Genomic DNA, 23,175 nt, shown 5'->3' with positions numbered 1-23,175 from the left:
GTGGCCCAGCTCTTGTGCCCCAGTCTGTTCAGTGAAATAACTCATTATCAGTTATTCCTCACCGCAAGAGTAGAGTAGCTCCTGGCAGCCATATATGGGATCGTGGGTATTTTAAAAGTGGAAATTGTTTGGCATATGGCGTGTTTGTGTGTGTGTGTGTGTGTGTGTGTGTGTGTGTGTGTGTGTGTTTATTTATTTTTAAATATATTTTTATTGATTTTAGAGAGGAAGGGAAATGGAGAGAGAGATAGAAACATCAATGATGAGAGAGAATCATTGATTGGCTGTCTCCTGCACACCCCCTACTGGGGATCGAGCCTACAACCAGAGCATGTGCCCTTGACCAGAATCAAACCTGGTACCCTTCAGTCCACAAGCCAATACTCTATCCACTGAGACAAACCGGCTAGGGCTGAATGTATGTGTGTTTAAATGAAAGAAGATCAGCCCAGGCAGTGTGGCTCAATGGTTGAGCATCAACCTGTGAACTGGGAGGTCATGATTCTGTTCCCAGTTAGGACAAATGCCCAGGTTGTGGGCTCGATCCCCAATGTAGGGCATGTGGGAGGCAGCTAATCGGTGATTCTTCCTCATCATTGATGTTTCTATCTCTCTCCCTCTCCCTTTCTCTCTGAAATCAATAAAAAAAATATATATATATTAAAAAAAAAAAAAGAAAGAAAGAAGATTGTCTTGAAATTAGAAGTCTGAGCTGTGACATGATAAAACCATGAAAACCAGAATAGAATCTTTCTGTCTGGGAGAACAGGCCTCACCCCCAATCTTTCTGTCTGATTGAAAGGGAATAATTTCCCAACTTTAAAAAGGAATAGAATTAGAAATGCCAAGACTGTAAAGTATTCTGGGACTACTGGGCATCCAACACGCTGTGTTAATCATAAAGGGGGAAAAGCCCTCTGTTTTGGCCACAAATCAGGGGAGTTATTTTGGGAGCAGCCTCATCAGTGACCCAGACATTACCATTTGTGTTCCAAAAAGCCTTGAAGAACATGAGAGCGCTTAGCCACTGCTGTGTGTTTCTTTCTTCACAGGGCTTTTTGCACAAATCTGCTACAAACCAAGCATTCTCCTTCTCAAGGGAGCCTGCAGAGAAGCAGATCATTGTCATTAGAGAAGGTGAACTTTCTTGGGAAGTGGCTTGCCTGCCTATGCAATGGCCGTCAAGGCTCACAGTCTCCAAGGTCTTATCCGGTCTTATAAAAAAGCATTCAGACTTTACCTGTACATGCCACCTGCTACCAGCCCATCTTCTACCAATAAATTGCCCAATATAAGAAAGCCCAAGAATGTACCACTATTTCTAGATTCTTTATGATGTTTTTCATGTAATTTCTCTGATACAATTTGCTGGCTCCTGGGGAGACAAAGGCAAAGGGATTCAAAGAAAAGTAATGCATGACATAAACCCTAAAAGGATGACTGATGAATTCCCTACTCAGGTCACTTAATAGCAAACCCAGACCCTCTCCTTACTCAAAGGGGGAAAATAAACTGTTTATAATAACCAATACTAATCGTGCACTTTTGCATAATCTCATTTCATATTTGGAACCTATCCACAAGGTCTTTACATAACCCTCCTTGGAGTGATGAGAACACCTAGGCTCAGGGTGCTTAAGTAATTTACCTAAACTAACCCATTTGGCAAATGGCTGAGCTGAGACTTGACCTTGGGTCATTCTGACCCTAGCGCTTATACCCCTAACAACATTTCCCTATTTCTCAACCATTATGATCAGGACAGACCCAGGTTTTGGGGGAGCCTGAAGCTTATATATTCGGGGTCTTTATTAAGAAAAAAAGAAGAAAATATATGACAACAAAGTGCAATCCAAGGCCTTACAAGGAGTCCATGCAAGTGAAGAAGGCTGAAGCTTAAGCTTCATTAGCTTCACAGTAAATCCATTTTTAATTGTGATAATGGTATTATTGCTAACAATGCTAATATGTAGAAGAATAATTATTCTTCAAATCCAAATATATGAAAATCTGGTTGGTTTAGGATTTTAAAATTTACTTTGGATAACAAAGTTGCTCTAGGTACTCAGAGACCCTGAATGCCCCTTTCCAATACCATATAATTTCTCTGCATCTGAGTCACACCCAACCTGCTCAAATTCTCTTCATGTTATTCTTGCATCTCTGTTGGCACTAGCTTTCAACTTCTTAATAATGATTATAATTATTAACATTACTATGTGTGCCATGCTTTGCTCTAAGCCCTTTTCTCATTGCCTACTAATTAAAATACCTTATATCATTTCCATTTTTCAGATAAGAAAATTGGGGTCCTGAGAGATTAAACAGTTTATCTTTGAAATCTGCTCTCTTAACCACTACAATGCAGTGCTTCCAATAGTCCAGGTAAATCAGACCTTAGTAACTTCATAGAGGTCAGGCATGATTACAATGTCTTGATAAAGCACCAAATATAAGGTTGCATATTCTGTATGTCACAGACTTAATACTTTGGTCAGAATTCCCTGTAAATAGTGCAAGAACAAAACCATAATTCAAGCCTATTCAACAATTTTGAGACATAGAAGTCCTTGAAACTATGTAATTTAGGGATAGGAAATATATTTTTCCCTAGGTTGCAAATTATGAAGCCCAAAGAATAGGCATGGCAGTGCCTGAATTGACATATTTACTATAAATATTATACTTTTTTATTTTTATTTTTTTAAATTTTATTGTATTGATTTTTTTTTTTTTTTTTTTTTTTTTTTACAGAGAGGAAGAGAGAGGGACAGAGAGCTAGAAACATCAATGAGAAAGAATCATCGATCAGCTGCCTCTTGCACATCCCCTACTGGGTACGTGCCTGCAACCAACATACATGCCCTTGACCGGAATCGAACCCAGGACCTTTCAGTCCCCAGGCTGACACTCTATCCACTGAGCCAAACTGGTCTCAGCAAATATTATACTTTTATAGTCAATATTAAATTACCAGAGAGGTGTGCCACCCCTGAAAACTAGTAGCCAACCAGAAATGGTGCCTGAGGAAACTCAGGGGATGGTATAAAATTATCTGGTGAAACTGGTTTGGCAGTCTTCCTGGGACTGAAGCTCCATGGAGGGTTCATATCTAAGTCATGTTTCTTGAAACTAAATGTTTGAAGGAACCTCAAACTTTACTTCATTCAAATGCTTCATTTACAGGTAAAGTCAGTAGAACCTTGAGATGCCAGAGCTGATGAGCATCATCTTATATAATAAAAGCCTAATATGCTAAGTGTCCAGTCAACCTGTTGGCCGTTCAATCAATCAAAGTGTAATGTGCTAATGATATGCTAAGGCTGCTCAACCACTCCCTATGATGTGCACTGGCCACTAGGGGAAGGCTCTTCCACCAGTAGGTTAGCTTGCTGCTGGGGTCCGGCCCATCAGGACTGAACGAGACAGGCCAGACACACCCTGGAGCCCTCCCCAGCTGGCCAACCTCTCGAGTCCCTCCCCATCCCCAATCATACTCTTTGGGGATCCTTCAGCCTGGCCTATGCCCTCTTGCAATCCGGGACCATTTGGGGGATGGTGGGGAGTCAGTTTTGGCCTGATCCCACAGACCAGGCTGAGGGGCCTCACTGGTACATGAATTCGTGCACTGGGCCTCTTGTTCATTCAATAAAATACTTGAACAGATTATGGAACTAAGATAGAGGACTCTTCCACTGCATTATGCTGTCCTATGGCTATGATATACTATTGGACATAACATCAGTTATCTTGCAATTTAAAAAAAGAAAAATTTGTATATGACATAGGCACACAAGGTTTTCATTGGTTTGGGCTCTGCATACCAAGTTACCATCATTTCCCACAGTTCCCCACTATGAAACCTTGTTCTTTTTATTTCCCAGAAAGATGTGATTCTCAACAAATTGTTCTTAACCAACTCCTTGGAACTTTTCCAAATCAATATTTTATAAACAATAATGTAAATGATTAAATATATTCTAAACCATACTTTAATGCTAAGGAGGAAGCAATCATTATGTGATAAATGATTAAATATATTCTAAACTATACTTTAATGCTAAGAAGGAAGCAACCATTATGTGATTACTGTTATCTGAGTATTTAGAATTAAAAAATGACTAAAGTCCACATGGTGAACATGTAGGAAAACTGAGGCATCCAGAACACTCTTGAGCTTGAGGGATTCAAGCTTACCAGAAACAGAGCATTAGAGGCACCACTTTCCACACTTCCATGACCCATCCCTGTGTCAAGGATCCCTGCATCTCAGAGGAAGGAATGAGCCTATCTTTTATGATATCAAAGCCCTAACACTCCCAAGATAAGTGTACCTCTATGTGATTTGGTCAAATGGTTCCTATTATGACCTAATGGCCAAGTGTTAGGCCTGGGATTTATTCCTAACCATCACCTCAACTCACCTTGCATCTCTGAGTTTATTACTATTCCCATTATCTCAGTTTGTTCATCAGTAAAAAAGAATGAATATTTGCAATCATAAAATAATAATTGCACTTAGCATGGAGAATTCCCAGTGAAATGAGAAGTCATGATTAGCATACATACCAGGGCTATCCAGTTAATATTAATTATCTCATGTATTTCCCACTACAACTCTAGGAAGAATGCATTATTATATCCTCTGTTTATAGCTGTGGAAACTGAGGATCCGAGAAATTAACTAATTTGCCCAAAGGTATCAGAACAAGTGAGTTGTGAAGTCAGGGTTCAAACCTGCCTTTAAAGACTATTTTTTCCACAAGTTAAAATGGATTTTATTTAATAGGATCCAGAATGCATTTATCTTATGTCCAAAATCCTCTGAGAATGTATGCCTATAAACTCTCTCTTACAGGAAAACTATTAATGTCACAGTCAGTCAACGATATTTATTAACTACCCTTTATGTCCTACCAAGAATAATGATAATAACATTTTTTGTGCCAGACTCTCAACTTCTCAAGGTATTATCCATATCTACTGATGCATTTTATTCTCACAGAAATACTTTGATTCCTCAGAGATGAAGTCAAAGAATTTGCCTAGTCAATTATCGAGTTTCCCAACTCTTCCTCCAGAGAAATTTCTTTTGGGAGGAAGAGTGTGCATTTATGCATGTGTGGTTCAATTACTGTATTAGATGTATTAGGTAAAAAGAATAAGTATTTGTTGTAACTAGTCTAACAGTGCAGATCTGTTTTTGAGATTAATTGCTTTCTTCTTTCTTCTTTCAATCCCGCCCTCCTGAAGTTATCCATGGAAAGTATCGGTATATAATCTCCCATTCCAGACTACAAACATTCATGGTTTTAAAGATAGTATCATAGACTGACTCATGTAGTAAATGCCACTTCTTCCAGGATGTCATAAGTATAACTTTTACAATTTTAGCACAGGAATCCACTTGAGATTCTATCAGTGACCTCAGAGACTATTTTTGTCTCCCCGAGTGATCTCATACCTCCCCTGGTGGACCCTTCTTCCTAGCTCCAGGCCTTCCAGAAGGACCATTTACAAACTAGGTTCCTGAGATTCATCGCCAATGGCTGGGCTTGCTATGTTCTGAGTTTGTCATCTAGTTGACATAGTCACTCTTCATCCTAGTACATAAAAATTATGATCCAGACCCACTCTGTCACCTTAGCCAGCTGCCCATCAACTTCCATGGAGGGCATCTTGTGGTCTCTAACGATGACTTTATAAGAACTTCAACTGGGGAGAATATAGCACAGCTTCCACTAATCCCTTCCTGCCATGCTCCTGACAAGGTAAGCGTGTCTCTTGGGCTCTGTCCTAAAACTGTTTTACAATCACTTAACTTACAGTCACATCGCATCCATTTTGACATCGTAATGTGATTTGCATTGATTTGAGGCTGCCATCAGGATGAGCTCATAACTATGTCAAAACCTCTGCTGGGTAAATAAAGAACTGATTTTGAATGTGGGGAATGATGGAGGATGGAAAATCACAGAAAGAGACCAGAAACAATACAAGTGCAGTAGGGAAATTTTAGACATCAAACACTTTTTTTTTTTAAGACAAAATACCAAAGGTCACTAGTCTCCCACATCAAATACACAGACCATTTTTTTTTAAACAAATCCCTTTCAGGCTGAGTCTTGAAACAAGTTTCAAATATGTGATTGTGTAAAGAAGATGATAGAATAATTTTAAATTCGTTGTTTTGAAAAAAAACAACAAAAAAAAAAACGATGGAGGATCTGTTCGAGATGTCAGACACGATGAAGAACGGCACCATTTTCTTGTTGTCCCCATTCCACGCGTGGACTTCAACCCACCCAGAGATGCTGTCATCCATCGAACCGATCCTGAAGTGTGGAAATCCAAAATCCTCCTCATTTGCAGACCTAAGATGCCACCGGAGGGGCAAAGTGGGCTGCCAGATGTGGCTTTGTGCCAGGTTTTAAAAAAGACTAGCAGCCCCCTCTGTGTTTAGTTAAGGCTGACCAGAGCACCCTGCTTCTCCCAAGATACAACTTGTGCATTTATCTCGGCAATAGTCCAACATTTATCTCGGTTTAACCAAAGGTGGGTGGCATCCGCTTGGAAACGACCTTCACCCCCTCATCCTGTCTGGAGAAGGCGGGCAGGGGAGACAGAAGGTTTCGGGCTGAGTTCCCGCCGACCTTAACTGGAATGACTTGCTCTCTTGCATGAACATCTGCAGCTGTGTCCTCCTCTGGGAGTTGTTCAACTAGATGTGATTTCAAACATCTGTCAGCTAAATCAGAGCTCCAAATTTAGCACTCGGGAACATGATGTGGATTTGTGATGCTCGCTGGAAACACGAGATCCATGAACCTGAGTTCACATGACCCAACCGGGTGGTACTCAGAGTGGTAATTTCGTCTACGACACTTTTAATTCGCCTGCACACTTAGGAGTGTTACGTCAAGGGAAAGAGTGGCCACTTCCCTGCAAACTGCTTTGCGAACTGCTGCAGGATCAATAGCCAGAAGGGCAAGTCTTTACGCTGGACTGTGTTCCTAGCCAATCATTTGCCTGGAATTTTTAAACATTCCCAACGGGCTCATTGTCTCTGAATTTCCTGAAACTCTGCGGCTCTGCCCTGAGCTGCTTTTCTGGTCCAGCTACAACTCTGCTCCCCTGAACCCATCCTGGAGAAGGCGTTCTGCATGTAGTCACGAACCGCAGTTCCCATGTTTGAAGATGTCAGGCATGGGAGAATCATCCTCTCCCTTCATGGAATGATGTGTCTGAAGGCCTTCGCGCAAAGACACTCTCTGCTGAGGCAATATGCCTGGCTGGTTGGCTAGGACTCCTTAGTGCACACGGGGGGTTGTCACCCATTTTATTAGCTCCCGATGCAATGGTGTCCTCGGAGGGAGACATGGGGAGGAACATCCTTGCAGGTCACTGTGGGTCCCTGACAGACAATTGGCCGCAGGAAGCTAAATCTTGTGGATTTGCTCTACTTAGGCTAACACCAAAGCTCACAGCCTCCTAAGTCCATTCCTCCATTAAGCCTTCCCCAGTTCTTCAGACAGTTAGTTACCTCCTCTGAGCTCCCAGGACAGCCTGTGTGTGTGTGCCTTTCATCAGGGAGAGTGTGTGGTGCTGTCAGGGATTGTGTTCAAATGCCCCTGGAGTCTCCAGGGAGGCAGAACTGAGTTTGATTTGTCCTATCCCCAAGATGAAGACAGACTGTCACCGACAGACATGTTATAGACAGTGATAAACACACGCGGGCCTGGCATGGGTGTTTAAGGTCTACATCAAGGAGCCAGGAGAGGTGGCCCAGGCACGGAATTCCTGGCAACAGGAGAACGCTTACAAAGGGAGCTTGGAAAACCACTCATGGGTCATGCCTGCATGCAGGGAACTGACTCAGCCATATTTTTGCTGTTGGGGAGATGGCAGTTGTCTCACAGGTACCCCTGGGCGAGGACAGCTTGGAGCTAGGACACAGGGAGGGCAGTGTCATCTAACAGGGCCATTTATAAAGACTGAGCAAGAAAGGGCTTCTGCCTCCAAATATCTTCTTTCTGGCCCCAGAAATTAGTGTGTTTTAAATGCATTCCGGGAAGGCGCATTAATTCTTCCCTCTACTCATCCCACCTTTGGGATGACATACCTTGGGAGCCCACATAAGGAAATAGCTGAGACCAAAGATTATGGCCTCAGACAGAACAAACCCCCGTCTGTCATTCACTGCAGTGTAATATCCTGGGGAAATTGCTAAACATCTCTGAGCTAACTCCTTAGGTAGTTGAAGGGATTAAATGAGCCAGTGTGAGTAAGTATCTGACACAGAGCCAATATTCAGTGTCATCAATATTGTCATCATTACTGTCATGAAGTTGGACTCCTCTGTTTGCAAGTGATAAGAATGAACCAAACCTGGCTTTCACAGCCAGGTGTGTCTCACAGAAACCGAGTGGGCATGCACGTGGGCCTCAGACAGGCACCGGCACCTCTGCCCTCTCTGACATCTGCTCAATTCTTCCCCTCTCGGCTTCTCTTCTCGGATCCACATAATTGTTGGAGAAAACCCATCTCTCAGCTCTTAAGCTGACATGGTGCAGATTCAGCTTCCAAAAAAGATGCTAAAGCAGTTTTCTCTTGGCCTTATTTTCACATTTCTGGGGAAAGACTCAGATCCACAGACCTTGCATCTGGTGCTAGTTCTTCTTATTCAGGCATAGGTGCCTCTGATCGGGTGTGAGTGTATGGCGTTGTTAGGGGGTGCCTGTGGCAGGGGTAGGCATAGGTGAGGCAGGGGTCCCAGGGACACTATGGCCCCCTGCACTGGGGCCCACTTCACTGGTGAGGAGGCTGGCAGAGAGGGAAGGCAGTCGGTTATGTGGGGAGAAATCTCCATTACGTGGGCAGATGCTGCAAACAATACTTTCAAACTGCTATGAGGATGAACACGGGACATTTAGAAATGTGAAGAAATGTGTGAGTTGTCTTGTGTGGGGGAAAAAATATTGTCTATATGTTATAGTCATAACTCTATTCACTTGTGAAGGTAAAGATGTATAGGGAACACAAAAAAATTATTGTTATGTTATGGTGATGATTTTTTAATGGCCCTTGATTTATTAACAAAACTTTGTTTAATGTGGAAAGCTCCTATGGGGGTTAATAACCCTTGAGCCTTTGCCACCTAACACCTTAGCAAGGATTAGCTGACAGCTGGCTGAGAGCCAGGCCCCAGTGGAGGAGGGAGGGGGCAGAAGTGCCCAGGGCATAGAGACAGGCTTCTTGATCAGCACAGTGGATGGGTACCCAGGCCCTTTCTTCCCAGGAAGGTGGAAAACCTGGCTCAGAGCCTCCATAGAATTTTCACAGACATCCGTGAATTCCAGGCCAGAGATGGAGCTGCTACCAGAAAACTCCTTTGATAATAAAAAGGCATCGGGGACCCTGTGGTTTCCAGAGCAAAGCTCATGCCAATTTCCGGAGGCCCTCTAGAAACCCTATAGCAGTGGTCAGCAAACTCATTAGTCAACAGAGCCAAATATCAACAGGACAATGATTAAAATTTCTTTTGAGAGCCAATTTTTTTTAAACTTAATCTTCTTCTAATGCCACTTCTTCAAAAACAGACTCGCCCAGGCTGTGGTATTTTGTGGAAGAGCCACACTCAAGGAGCTCACGAGCCGCAGTTTGCCGACCACAGCCCTATAGAAACATTTCTACAGAAACAAATACCACCGGCCCACTCCGAGCCTCCAAGCCCGTTGGCACTCTATCGCCGGTTCCCACCCATGGACGCAGTGAGGATAACCCGGGAAGTCTTCCCATTTGGGTTCTGGCCCCCTGCTTCTGCGAGGCTGAATGTCAATGTGCTGCTTCTTGTAGCGTGTCCCTCAGGGATTGGTTAGGACAGATGGTCACTGTCATGTTGAAGCCAAAGACTTATGAGGCAACGTTGAGAGCACTGTGAGAGCTGAACTCCCACCCCAGAGACAGACCCCTGAGACTCTGCTGGGACAGTGACCGTGGCCTGAAATGCAGAGGGTAAATCACATCCACAGCCCAGGCTGCAGAGCAGAAACAGTGTTGTTGAAATGGTTCAACTTGGCCGCTCCGAGACATTGCCCAAATGTTTCCTTACACGCCGCTTTTATCTTCAACAAAGCTATATAAGGCCAAAGCGCCAGAAAAATTCACTGCAGCCTGAAGGCTTTAAGTGAGTGTTCAAGGCCAGGCAGGAGAAAGTCCAGAGTTTCCGTGGTAGAGACCCTTCCTTCGTCTGCCCACAACTATTGGCATCTATAGCTTCATGCCCCTGTGTCCGGTGGAGTGTCGACCTGCAAAGTTATCTATAGAACACAATTACATGGCCATGCATTCGTTAAGGGAGTCAGTTAATTGAGTACCTACTATCTGCCCAGTAGTGTATCAAGAGCTGAGGATAAAATGATGAGTAACACTCAGTCCTGCTAAGTCTAAGTATCTAGATCCAGTGTGTGTGTGTGTGTGTGTGTGTGTGTGTGTGTGTGTGTGTGTGTGGCGGGGGTGGGGGGTTAAAGGGGGAATGGAAGGAAGGTACCTAAAGAGGCAATGATAGTTCAGGATAATAAATGTTCACAGGATTGCTTGGGTACTTGGCACACATGAGAGAAACTTAACAAAATATTGAAGGGTCAGGAAGTTTCCTAAAGTGAAGAATGGTTCTACAAAGTGCTACAGGAAGTAAAGGACTCTGGCAGATAAAGATGGGAATAAAAACTAGTTATTAGATAGACCCTTCAGCAATAGCCTCTGGCCCACCTCATATCACAAAGCCCAGCGAGGGCCGGAATTGGCAAAAGTAGCACACTTCTGTATGTTCCTGTGGAGAGTTGGATGGTGTAAGGAGTTGGACATAAAAATAAAAACAAAGGCTTTCCTTCCTCCAGGAATTATTACAAAATCTGACTCTCTGAATGACAGCTAAGAGAACTGTCCGGACTTTCTATCCCAACAAGTTAGTCAGGTTAATCTAAATCACCTAAGTCATTTATCAAATATGTAGAGTACCTACTGTGTGCAAGGTAGCTGGACTGAATGCTAAAAAAGATACCCCATGGCAGAGAAAGGAGAGGAGGGATGTGATAGGGTCAGGGGTGAAGGAAAAGGAGGAAGGGAAAAGCTTTCGAGCAGATTAGGTCACCCAACTGCTTTCTGGTGGTGTCAGCTGACCGGCTGATTTTTATCTGCGGGTTGGTAACTAGCAACATCATCTCTGCTAAGATGAACAGGAGTGGATACTCTTGGAAGAAGGGGTTCAATTCAGCATAATACACCATTTCTTGCCAGTTGTCTCTGACATGCTTCGAATGTGGGACTAATGCTCTGTGGGAAGGCGCACCATTGGCAGATGTTTGCAGGCAAAAAAGAAAAAAAAAAATTAGATGACTCACTTAGACTTCTCCCTGGCCTGGGCCTAAGATTTGACAAAGCTTAACTGAAATATGGAGTGAAGGCATCTTCAAAGGGGCTTCAGAGATTTCAGTTCTATGAGCCTCTGTCCTAACACATACACAGTTAAGTCACAAGAAAATGTCAAATACCAAAATGTGTTGCTCCAGCTTTGTGTGTTTGTGCATGTGCCTGTTTGTGTGCATGTTTGTGCATATGTGTGTGTTTGTGTATGTGTGAGTGTGTGTGTGTGTGTGTGTGTGTGTGTGTGTGTGGTGCTTGCAGTCAGTGACTTTTACAGGGTGTTAGATCTCTGTCCATTCTTACCTGACTCAAAAGTAAAGGGAAGCTTGTTGGGAGATGGGGTAGAAAAAGGTGACGGGATTAGGAAGTACTAATTGGTAGTAACAAAAGAGGCACAGGGTTGTGAGGTAAAGCATGGGGAATACAGTTAACAATACTATCATAACTATGTATAGTGCCAGGTGGGCACTTGAATTATTGAAGGGAACACTTTGTAACCTATATATATGAATGTCTATCTGCTGTTCTGTACACCTGGAACTAATTCAAAAACAGTGTTGAATGTAATTGAAAAATAAAAATAGTAAAGGGGAGAAATGTTTATTAGATAGTCACACGGCCACCTAATTTGTTCTCTATTCTTTGGAATCCCTTGTTTATGGAATTTTAAAGCTGAAGGGGGCATAGAAATGAAATGAGAAGCTGTCTATTGGGGTGCTTAGCATGTGCTTGGCATATTTTAGCAGTAATAGCAAAAGTAGAATAACTGTCACATTTCTCCTTTTACACATAAGGAAACTGAAGGACATAAACAGTTCAGATGAATTGGTCAAAGTCCCACAGCTGCTCATTCTTTTATGTATAAATTCAGGCAAACAATGCTGAGTGCTTGCCCCATGCGAGGCATTGTGTGCGGGACACTGGCCAAACCAAGTACTAGAAAGTAGTTATCTGCACGTCCAGCCCACTGCTCTCCCTTTAAATTCTGGAATTTACATGTTAGGTGTCCAAGTTGCAGGCATCAACCTGCCTGTCATCTTTCTGAGGTGCTGCAAGAGTGATCTAATTTCTCAAAAACAACCTGTATTTTCCCCTGCATATACAAGCATTTTGATCACTGGAGGAAATATTTTGACCTCAAAAGTTAAACCTGCTGTGAATTTTAGGTTTACAGCTTTCAAAACAATCAAGGTTGGCAAAACGAAGCAAGTTGAACGAGGTCAAGGGTAGTTTGCTAGATTATACTATTAGATTGTCGTTGTGTTAAAGAGTGTACCAAGTTAACAAACTTATTTGCTGCCTCTTTCAAAAGTTTTGTCTTTAGGATGCTGATCTCAAGCTTTTAAAGTTTGGTTTAATGAAGTTATCTGTGGATCATTCCCAGGGAACTTGAAATCAGGGGATACAAATGAGTTATCCCAGCCAAACCCAGCCTTTGGTCAAAGTATTTGGTTTGGCTCGCAGAGTGTTGGCCCACACCAGAGTTTTTTAAATTTTTTAATTACTTCACAACATTAAAAATCAGGAGGTTATTACATAAAAATAAAAATTCTAGCTCCTCCTGCAAAATCAGAAGTTTTTGAAATACTGAGCCACATTCTCACTCATCCATCAACATGAGTTGACTACTCAGTTTGTGGACAAGATAATCTTTATTATTATTATTATTATTATTATTATTATTTTGATTTTTTTTTACAAAGAGGAAGGGAGATGGATAGAGAGTTAGAAACATCGATGAGAGAGAAACATCGATCAGCTGCCTCCTGCACACCCCCTACTGGGGATGTATCCACAACCAAGGTACATGCCCTTGACTGGAATCATATGGGATCCTTCAGTCCGCAGGGCAAAACTTTATCTACTGAGCCAAACTGGTTAGGGCTTTATTATTATTTTTATTGTTGACATTATTACCTATATCCCCTATTGCTAGCCTTTTAAGTCGAGGCAAACACCACTGGTCTGGATGTCCAGTCCAGCACTCTCCCTTTAAATTCTGGAATTCACATCTTAGGTATCCAAATTGGAGGCATCAACCTGCCTGCCCTCTCCTGCTCTCCTCCATACCTGCCTGTTGCACTCACTGACATACCAGGCCCTGCACTTGAGTTCACAGCCTTTGCTGCATATCAGGGGTCAAAATCGTTACAAAGCTGTAGAGGCTCCCAACCAATTTTCTCTGGGAGTTGTGTCCAAAATGGTTTTGGTGGTCAGTGAGATTAGAGAAAAAAAATGCATTCATTCCCTTACCATATCCTATTGTCTCCTGTATTCCAGGTGGATGTGTGCTGAGCATGGAGGTGATTGAGATGAACAAGGCTTAGCCTCTCCAGGAGCCCCAGGGCTAGTGAGGAAGGGAAGCATGTGATTAGATAGTTTATCCAAACGTTCTGACAAGTCATGAAAGCACCAAAGTGGGAGCGACCAAATCTAATAAGGGGAGTTTGAGGAATTTTATTAGAGCAAGTCACTGAACTGAGTGATGAGGGTCCCACAGAAAAAAACAGAAAACATTCTAAGGAAAATGGAGTAGTTTCATACATACTGTCCATTGGGAACCCAGGTATGGTGGTTTTAAAACATGATCCCCAAATTCTTTGACATTCCTCTCACTGAGGGAGTGGTCCGTGTTCCTGCCCCCAGTTTGCTTCTGGGTGGGCTTTTGTGTGTTTTAATGAATAGAGTGGGGGAAAGTGATGCTGTACAATTTCAGAAGCCCCCCGGAATGAATGGGAGTGTACCTGCTGCTGGCTGGACCCCTCGCATTTGGAGCCCCGAGCCACCATGCAAGCAAACTGAGTGCTCTGAGGCTGTCATGCTGTGAAGAAGTCCCACCACATGTCAAGCCGTGTGTGGGTGCTCCAGTCGGCAGTCCTAGCCTTTGAGTCATCACAGCCCAGGCACCAGACATGGGACTGAATAATGTTCAGATGATTTCCAAACCCTAGGTGTCACATCAAAACCACACACCCCCTCAGTCTTCCCAATTGAGGCCTAGACATTATTGGACAAGAAATAAACCGTACTATCGGTTGCTTGATCACATTCCTGACTCGTGGAATGGTTGCTATAAGCTGCCGAATTTTGATGTCATTTGTTACAAAGAAACAGCAACCAGAACTACAAGTTGAATTACTAAAAAGCCAAACAAGACAGGGGAGCAACCTATAGATCAGCGACAGCAGGAAACACAGTGCTCCCATCTCCAGGCTAGAGGCACAAAGAAAGTAGTTGAGATGGATGAGGGTCAGGGTCCAGGGCAACTTAACAAAAGTTAGAACTGAGGCCAGCCTTCCAGAAAGAAGGGAACAATTGAAAAAATACAGCTGGGCCTGAAGATACTACTCAAGGAACAAGAGCAATACTAGGCTTCTCTCTTCTTCCTGTTCACCTATCCTCTGCTACTGCCTCCCATTGGCCAAACCCAGACAGAGATGGACTTCCCAGCCTCCAGAACTGTGAGAACACATAGCCTGCAAGAGTCAGTCAGTATATTTTATTGATTTTTTTACAGAGAGGAAGGGAGAGGGATAGAAGGGATAGAGAGCTAGAAACATCGATGAGAGAGAAACATCGACCAGCTGCCTCCTGCACAACCCCCACTGGGGATGTGCCTACAACCAATGTACATGCCCTTGACCGGAATCGAACCTGGGACCCTTCAGTCCGCAGACCGACGCTCAATCCACTGAGCCAAACCAGTTTCGGCTGGGCCCCCATATCTTATTGGGGAGAACCCTCATTTGCATATGTCTTGTGGCAGGTGGGGCACTGTGAGCCACTATGAAAGCCAACGGAGCTGCATGATCCCAATAGGACTTTTTTTTTTTTTTTTTTTTTTTTTTTTTTTTTTTTTTTTTTTTACCAGAACTTGGGATCTTAAGGAACACAAAGAGTTAAAAATGTGTTCATAGTAATAGTGGTATTACTGACACTGGGTGTGCAGTGGAAGCCTCTGGATCCTACCAGTCTTGATCTTGGCTCTGTAGCCAGATTCGTGATCTTTTTCAACTCCTGCTAATTTTCTATGTCTGATCCTCCAGACTTCCAGCTAATTCTGGGAACTACCCAGTATCTTGCCAATAAATTCCTTTCCTGCTTAAGTTAGATAGAATCAGTTTCTGCTGCTTACAGTCAGACAGTATGACAATAAGCAAGACTTTGTGCTCTTCACTGCTCTTGGCAGCATTTATTTTGAGAATGCTAGGCAGATATGGAGGTGAAAAAGAATCCAGACTGAGATACTAGATGCATAAATGCGATGTGGATCTCTTTGAACTGGCTAATCATAAAGGGATATCACTTAGTAAGAGAAAAGTCATCAGCTCACAGGTTTTAAGTACTATAATAGTTTCCCGTGGATGCTATAAAAATAATAATAATAATGCCACAAACATAGTAGCTTAAAACACACAAATGTATTATGGTTCTGGAGGACAGATGTCTGAAATGGGTCTCACTGGGCTCCCATCAAAGTGTCAGTAGGGCTGAATTCCTTTCTTGAGGCTCTGGGTGAGAACCTGTCTTGCCTTTTGCAGCTGCTGCTGCCTGCATTCCTTGCCTAGTGCCCCTTCCATCTGCAAAATCAGCAAGAGGAGGTTGAATCTTCTCATACCTCTGCCTCCCTTTTCTCTATTGAAAAAACCCTTATGATTACATTGGGCCCACACAGCTAACCAGGGTAATCTTATTTTAAGGCAATCTGATGAGCCGCCCTAATTCCATCTGCAACTTTAATTTCTCCTCACCATGTAACATAACATTCTCGTAGGTTCCAGGGGGAAACATGTGGACATCTTTGGGGAGCCAAAAATTCTGCCTACCACAAGTACTAACTGTAATGCTTAATGTTATGGGTCAACTTGACTGAGCTAAAGGATGCCCAGATAGTTGGCAAAACATTGTATTTCTGGGAGTGCCTATGAAGATGTTTCTGGAAGAGACTAGCATTTGAATTGGTAGACTAAGTAAAGATCATCTTCACTAATATAGGTGGGCATCAGCCAATCCCTTGAGGGCCTGAATAGAACAAAAAGGCAGAGGAAGAACAAATCTGCTTTCTCTGCTTGAGCTGACACACCTATGTTATCCTGCCCTCTGCCATCAGTGGTTCTCGGGCTTTCAGATTCTGCCCAGGATTTATACTACCCCTCACCCCACACCAGCCCGTCCCCCAATTCTCAGGCCGGCCTTTGGCTCAAACTGAATTACACCACTGGCTTTCTTGGCTCTCCAGTTCACAGATGCTGGATTTGGGGGTTTCTTGGCCTCCATAACCATATGAGCAAATTCCTATAATAAATCCTATATAATAAATTTCTATAATAAGTATGTTTATTTCTATTAAGATTACATATCTATATATCTATATATCTATATATCTATATATCTATAGATCTATAGATCTATATCTATACATATATACATATATGTATTCTGTTTCATAATATATATTTATATATAATATATGTTTTTCATAATATATAAATTTCATAATATACATAATATATATGCATATATGTATATAGTCATATATCTATACATATATACATATATATACACACACACACATATATATGGAGAACCCTAATACTCTTATTCTCTGCCAAGTTTTAACGTACTTCACTTAACAATTTTTCTAATGATACTTTCTTGTTCCATGCAGTGGGCTTTGTGTCCACAGCCCCAGGTATTAATAAAAAGTGTTTGCAGGCCATTGCTCTCTCTGCATATATTTCCCTCATTGACTGCAGGAAAAGGAAGCTGATTAAGAATAAGACTGTGGTGTTCTTACCTCCCTCCCCAAAAGCATCTTAATCTTACCATAATTTGCAACAAAACAATGCAAATGATAGTTATTTGGGTCAACTGTTTATCATTTTGCCTAATTACTATACAGTTAAAAAAAAAAAGTTAGCCAAAACACATGTCAGATTAGCTTGTGTGAGCTTTATTTGATTACAACAGTAACCTCCATTCTGTACACTCACCTTCACGGCTGGTTACACATGTAAAACGGTTGTCTGCTCACAACTTAAAAGCATCAGAGGGAACGCTGGGTGCTAGAGACATGGTAAATTATCCAATGCCTTGATTTCCTGCCATATGAACGGTTTAAGCTATCATTTGCTATTTCAGAGAATCTGTCTATATTCCTACTGTCTTTGCCTCCAACATCCTAACCTGGAGAGAGAGTGGAAAAAGAAGGGGGAAAATAGGATTTATATAAGCATGATAAATCTGCTATATTACCTACTTTACACACTGGACACATTTAAAAAAAAAAAAAAACCCACCACCCTCAATTCAGAGCAATTGCTGCAAATCTTACGACCTTGATTACATGGCAGAATTCCTGGTGGGAAAGCCAGAAGTAGTGAAGGATGGATTTTCGCATGTCCTGCGTGTTTATTTATGGTGCGGCACATCATCAAACAACACTTCACAGGCTCTAAGCTGGCAAACTGGAGGGCTTTGAAGAGAAATAATGAGCTGAGAGGTTCATGACGTGCTATTAAAAAGTTTGTGATTGGATTTGGAAAATCAGATGGGTCTCCAAGGGAAGAGACCATTTCTGAGCTATTGCACTTCGAATACTTTTGAGCCCCAGAGCAGATATTTATGGGAAGGGAGAGTTGTTTTTGTCTCACATCCAGGTTTGGACTCTTGATGTACAGCAGGGAAGCCACTTTGCACTGCAGACCTGAAGTCCTGGAATAGCCATGATGTCACCTTTTTTCTACTGATCTGCTACCACTGCACAGAGGCGCGTTCTTAGCGCTGAGGTTTTAGCCTAATTCTCCCCCACATGTGGGTTGCAATTCTAGCCAAAACAAAGTCGGCAGGGGATTTTACAGCCACTGAATCACTCAAGGTGCTGCAGGCTCGGTGAGATGGGAGAGATTAGATCAGGACACATGATTATGGAGAGGGGGGGAAAAAGACAAAGAGAAAGAAAGGGTATCTGGACAGTAGGATGGGGAGGTGCCTGACCTGTGAGTTCCAAATCCAGTCTTTGGTCTTCCAATCAGTGATCTGAGGCTCTGAGTGCTCACCTTTGAGATGTGCGGTGTTTTTCTGGCATCCGAGAGGGAAGAAAGCGCTCTCTTCTGGGTGGTAAACCATGGAATCCCTGTCATTAAATTAGAAAGGGGCATTTTAGAATATGAGATCATAAAAGAGGATGGTATTTGAAAAAAAAAAAAATGACACACAGTCACATAACTAAGGAAACACAGGATGCATTTGTGGTTAAGCCATTTTTCCAATTACAGGCGACACTTGAACCCTTGGAATCCGAGTCACCCTGCACACACACAGCAGGAAAGGATGGCTCTGTGGCTGCCACCTCCAAGCCAGGCTGGACCGTAGGGCTGGGGGGAAGGTCTAGAATCACTGGGTAGCATCACTCAGCTCCTCAGCTCGCTGAGCATGATCCCCTCAACCCTTCACTTGAGATCACTGTGACTCATTCTCTTCTCCCCGTGGGCCACAGAATACCACAAACACATAGCTCTCAGAAGCTCCTTTGAATTGAACGATGGGGCAGAGCAATCACACCATGAAAGATGATTTGTGGTCATTAGGGGGGAGAAGCAGGAGGTTGGGCAAAATGTTATGCTAATCAAAGCAATAAATGTTGTTTCTTCTTCACAAAAGTCACAAGGATAATGCTACCTTTTCAAGCCCTCTCCAGCCAAACTCTGAAATGTGCAAACATATATTTTTCCTCATGGGCAAAAATGTTCTCTTTATTCCCTGCTTTTTGTCTTCTCACTGTGGGAAAATGAACTTATTTCCAGTCACCCCTGACATCTGACCACTCCACTGGTCACGAGGACGCTGTGGTAAACCGCAGCTCAACTTGCAATTATCTCTTTTAGGCGCGGTTCCTGCACTCTGGATGGCACATGCATCCCTGCCGGCGCTCCCCCTCGGCAGTCCCATGCCCGCTTTCCTCCGTCTGCTCAAAGGGAAAGGTCTTGCTCTCAAGCCTTTCAATGGGGTTCATCCTCAACATAAGGCGAATGCAAAAACTGACCTCAGTCTTCCCAGCAAGAGCCCACAAAGGGGCCCCACTTATCCATGGTGTCTTTCTTTTTAAAGGGTGGGGGAAGAGGAAAACTTGAAACATCCTGGAAAAGAAACAAACAAACAAAAAAAGCCAACTCTCCTAGTTAACATCAGAATGATCCAGCAGGGTTTATACATATTCCTTCTGTTTGAATCATCTTGTTTTTTGTAGCTGTTTTACACCTCCAGGATCCTGCCATCTGCCCACTTTAAAGAAACGCTGCAAAGCATTCCAAAAACAATGGCTGGAAGGAAAAACATTTGCATAAACCCAAGCGAGAGACTTCTCTGCACATTCTGGTTACCGCTTCACTCCCTGGAGGGAGGAGTGTGCGATGGCCCCCAGGTGCCTGCTGTGTTGGGGGGTTCGATCCCCCCCCGCCCCCCCCCACTCCGTCGTGCCATCAGGCTAACAAGAGAGAACTGGGTTTACAGATCTGGCTGCCCTCTTGGCTCAGGAAGGAGGAGTGGGAGGGGTGGGCGGCTCCCTGGGCAGTTATGTCCTACTCAGATCTGGTGTGTGTCACCGCAATGTAGGTCAGCATTTGCTGGACAACTGGAGGCAAGCTGGAAGCTCGTGGACCCCGGCCCCTGGCCCAGTTTCCCCCCATTCTCTTCCTGCCCAAAACAAGTTAACAGGCCCAAAGAGCATGAAGAGACCATTCGGACGAACAGAAAGAAAGCAGTCTCCATTTCGCTCACAAATGCTGGGGAGATCTCGAGCTTAGCAAAGGCTTTATCAGAGCTGGGGTTGAGCCAAGGAGCAGGCTGAAATTCAGCTGGCCAGGCCAAACGCAGCTGCTGGCTATTCTCACTTCCCACAGGGACTTTTCCTCAACCCCCTCCACCCCCCCACCCCCGCCCCCATTCAGACAGAGCAGTGATGGGTAATGTGCACGTAGCTGCCTAGGGTGATTTGGAGAAACAAAATGACTTTCAATTACCGAGCAGCTGAGGTGGAGACAGAGAACGCAGGAAAGGTTTTCTTTCCAACAACAAAATGAGGTGTCGGTGAGAGAGCCGCTGGCCTCGAGGAGAGATTATTACTTTAAAGGGGTATTGGCAAATGCTTTCGGCTGAGCATTTAGGTTTGGTTATTTGCCTTTCCCCCACAGTTCATAGAGGGAGAAAGATATTATGTGAATTGGGTTTTTCCTGTGAATTAAAACATTGATGTCCTGATTTGGGGTAACAAGCATTACCAAGTTAGGGTTGGGCGGGCAGGAAGGAGGAATAGGACTCGTGCTTTGCCTTGGGAGCAATGCAAAAAAAAAAAAAAAAATTGTTCACAACGCAGCATCATCCCATGGATTGTCCAAAGTCACCAGACTGTGCATGCTCGAAATGCAAAAAGACTCCCAGACCCCAGGGTCTGGTTAATTGTCCTTTGATTAAAACAATGAACATAGAATGGTTAGGAAAGGGTCTCGCTGCAGGACAGAAAGTTCAGAAAGCAAACAAAGCCTCCAGGAGAGCAGAATGTTCTTTAATTGGGCTGGGGCTGTCAGATAATGCTGTCAATGTGAAATTTCCATTTGCATGGTATTATAGGTACATTTGTGATTTCCCATCATGCAAGTTAAATTAAAATTTACTGAGTATCCCTGTGTTCCTAGGACTGTGCATGGTACTTGCCCATAAATTATATGATTTAACCCTTGTGAGAACCTGGTAGGTCATACGTCATTATTACTTTTTACCAATAAAATTTCACTTGATTAAAATCCTACCTGATGGGTAAGTGGTTTCCTAACTCCCATGTTTATTAGTAAGAACCACTCAACTGCCTCTTTTCTTTCTTTCAATATATATACACACTAGAGGCCCAGTGCACAAAATTCATGCACTCGGAGGGGTCCTTCTGAAAGTCTGGGAGCCCTTGGGGGATGTCCAACTGATGGCTCTGCATAGTGAGCAGGCCTAAACCGGCAGTCGGACATCCTTAGTACTGCTGCGGAGAGGGGGAGGGCTCCTGCTACCACTGCTGCATTCGTCGACAGTGAGCCCAGTTTCTGGCTGAGTGGTGTTTCCCCTATGGGAGTAGCTCCATGGGGCAGCTCCTGTGTTAAGCATCTGCCTCCTGGTGGTCAGTGGGCATCATAGTGACCAGTCATTCCACTGTTCAGTCAATTTGCATATTAGCCTTTTATTATGTAGGACTAGAGGCCAAGTGCACGAAATTTGTGCATTGGCAGGTTCCCTAGTCGCTGCTGGCTGCCGGCTAGATACTCCCTCCCTTCCCCTGGTCACCTGCTGCCACTGCTGGCCAGAGTGTCCCTCCCTTCCCCCAGCCATGTGCCACTACCACCACCACCAGCCAGGGTCTCCCTCCCTTCCCATGGCCAGCCCCACCCCCTAGTCAAACTCCCAGACAACTTCCCAGTCAAGAGGATAATTTGCATACTATACTTTTATTATATAACATTATATTTCAGTTACAGTTTACATTCGCTATTATTCTGTATTAGTTTCAATAGTTGGAAAACCATGCGAGTAGTCCCCAACTGCCTTTTAAAAATAGCATCTTATTTTGTGTTTTCCTATCTTGGTTGACTGTTATAAAGTGTAAATTTCTGGATGAGAAAAATCATGAGCTAAAATGGAGGTTTCTTTGAATTACTTACTTGCACTGTTCTGCCTAAATGTGAAGGTAGTGGGTGGTGTTGGTCATAAAATTGTATCATACTTTTTAATTCAATAGGGCATACATGTATAAATAAACTCTCTGTGAGGAAGACATTCTATAACCCAGTTAAAATCTGGTCTGGTATTTGAAATGCATTGCAATGTCCAGATATAAAATAGCTTGGACCTTATGCCAGGAAAATACTGGCTTAAAGAGTTGGACTATTAAAGATATTGGCAAATAGATGATTCAAGGCCAGATGCATCTTGGTAAAGCAGAGGGTTGGATGCCAACCTCTCCTAAAATAGAGGAAAAAGAGTTGGTGTCATTTTCCCCTCTCTTTTTCACCTTTCTTGTTTGACATGGGATAGGAGAGAGAAGCTAAAATCACTAGTAATTAAGTTGAAAAATGGATGGCACCTGCCCTCAAGGGCCTCCTACTCCAGAAATGGTGGCAGACACAGAAGCGAAACAGGATGTTAGATGGAAAAATAGGAATGTGTACAAAGCACACAAACATTGCAGAGGAGGAAGTAGGTACCTAGAGAGAGAAAGAAAAGATTGGGGAAAGCTGGAGAGGAGGAAAACCTGAGCTGAAGGTTAAAGACTTTGGCCAAGTGGGTAACGGAAGGAAAAAGAAAAGTCTGTACAAAGGCACAGAGCATGACATGAGCTGACATGAGGAGCCTAGACGGAGTCTGATCTTTCTGGAAAGGAGGGCTCAGTGTGGAGCGATGAACTGGTGGAGAAGCAGGAGGTCGAGCTTGGAGGTGGCATGGGAAGCCACACCACTTCCACGGGTTTTGAGAAGGAGGGTTGGGTTTTCGGAAAGTTACTGTTGTGGTGGTGTCAAGAATGAGTGGTTAGTCATCTGATCAACAAAAAATGAAAAGCTGGTTGTTTCAAAAAAGTAATTAAATAGACAAACTCTTGGCATGATTGATTTTTTTAAGAGGCTAGATATGAAAGGGGACATTGAGAAAGAAACAGTAAATATTTGAAAATCATAAGAGAATCACATGAACAACTTTAGGCCAATATATTTGAAA

At 43.2% G+C, this 23,175-nt stretch overlaps 1 long non-coding RNA gene across 1 annotated transcript; it reads right to left on the bottom strand.

The window, feature by feature from the left end:
* Nucleotides 1–663: 663 nt before the first annotated feature.
* On the bottom strand, nt 664–18,575 carry LOC311632239. Its single transcript, XR_014796738.1, has 3 exons — nt 18,421–18,575; nt 13,678–13,771; nt 664–1,104 (listed from the first exon to the last, which is right to left on the bottom strand). It is a non-coding gene; the product is annotated as an uncharacterized lncRNA (long non-coding RNA).
* Between the last annotated feature and the right edge of the window lie 4,600 nt (nt 18,576–23,175).

The sequence above is a fragment of the Pipistrellus hanaki genome, assembly GCF_964339955.1.
Source record: "Pipistrellus hanaki genome assembly, chromosome: 14".
NCBI classification, from domain to species: domain Eukaryota; kingdom Metazoa; phylum Chordata; class Mammalia; order Chiroptera; family Vespertilionidae; genus Pipistrellus; species Pipistrellus hanaki.
The sequence above is the reverse complement of the archived record's forward strand: the minus strand, read 5'-3'. Positions and strand labels throughout refer to the sequence as shown.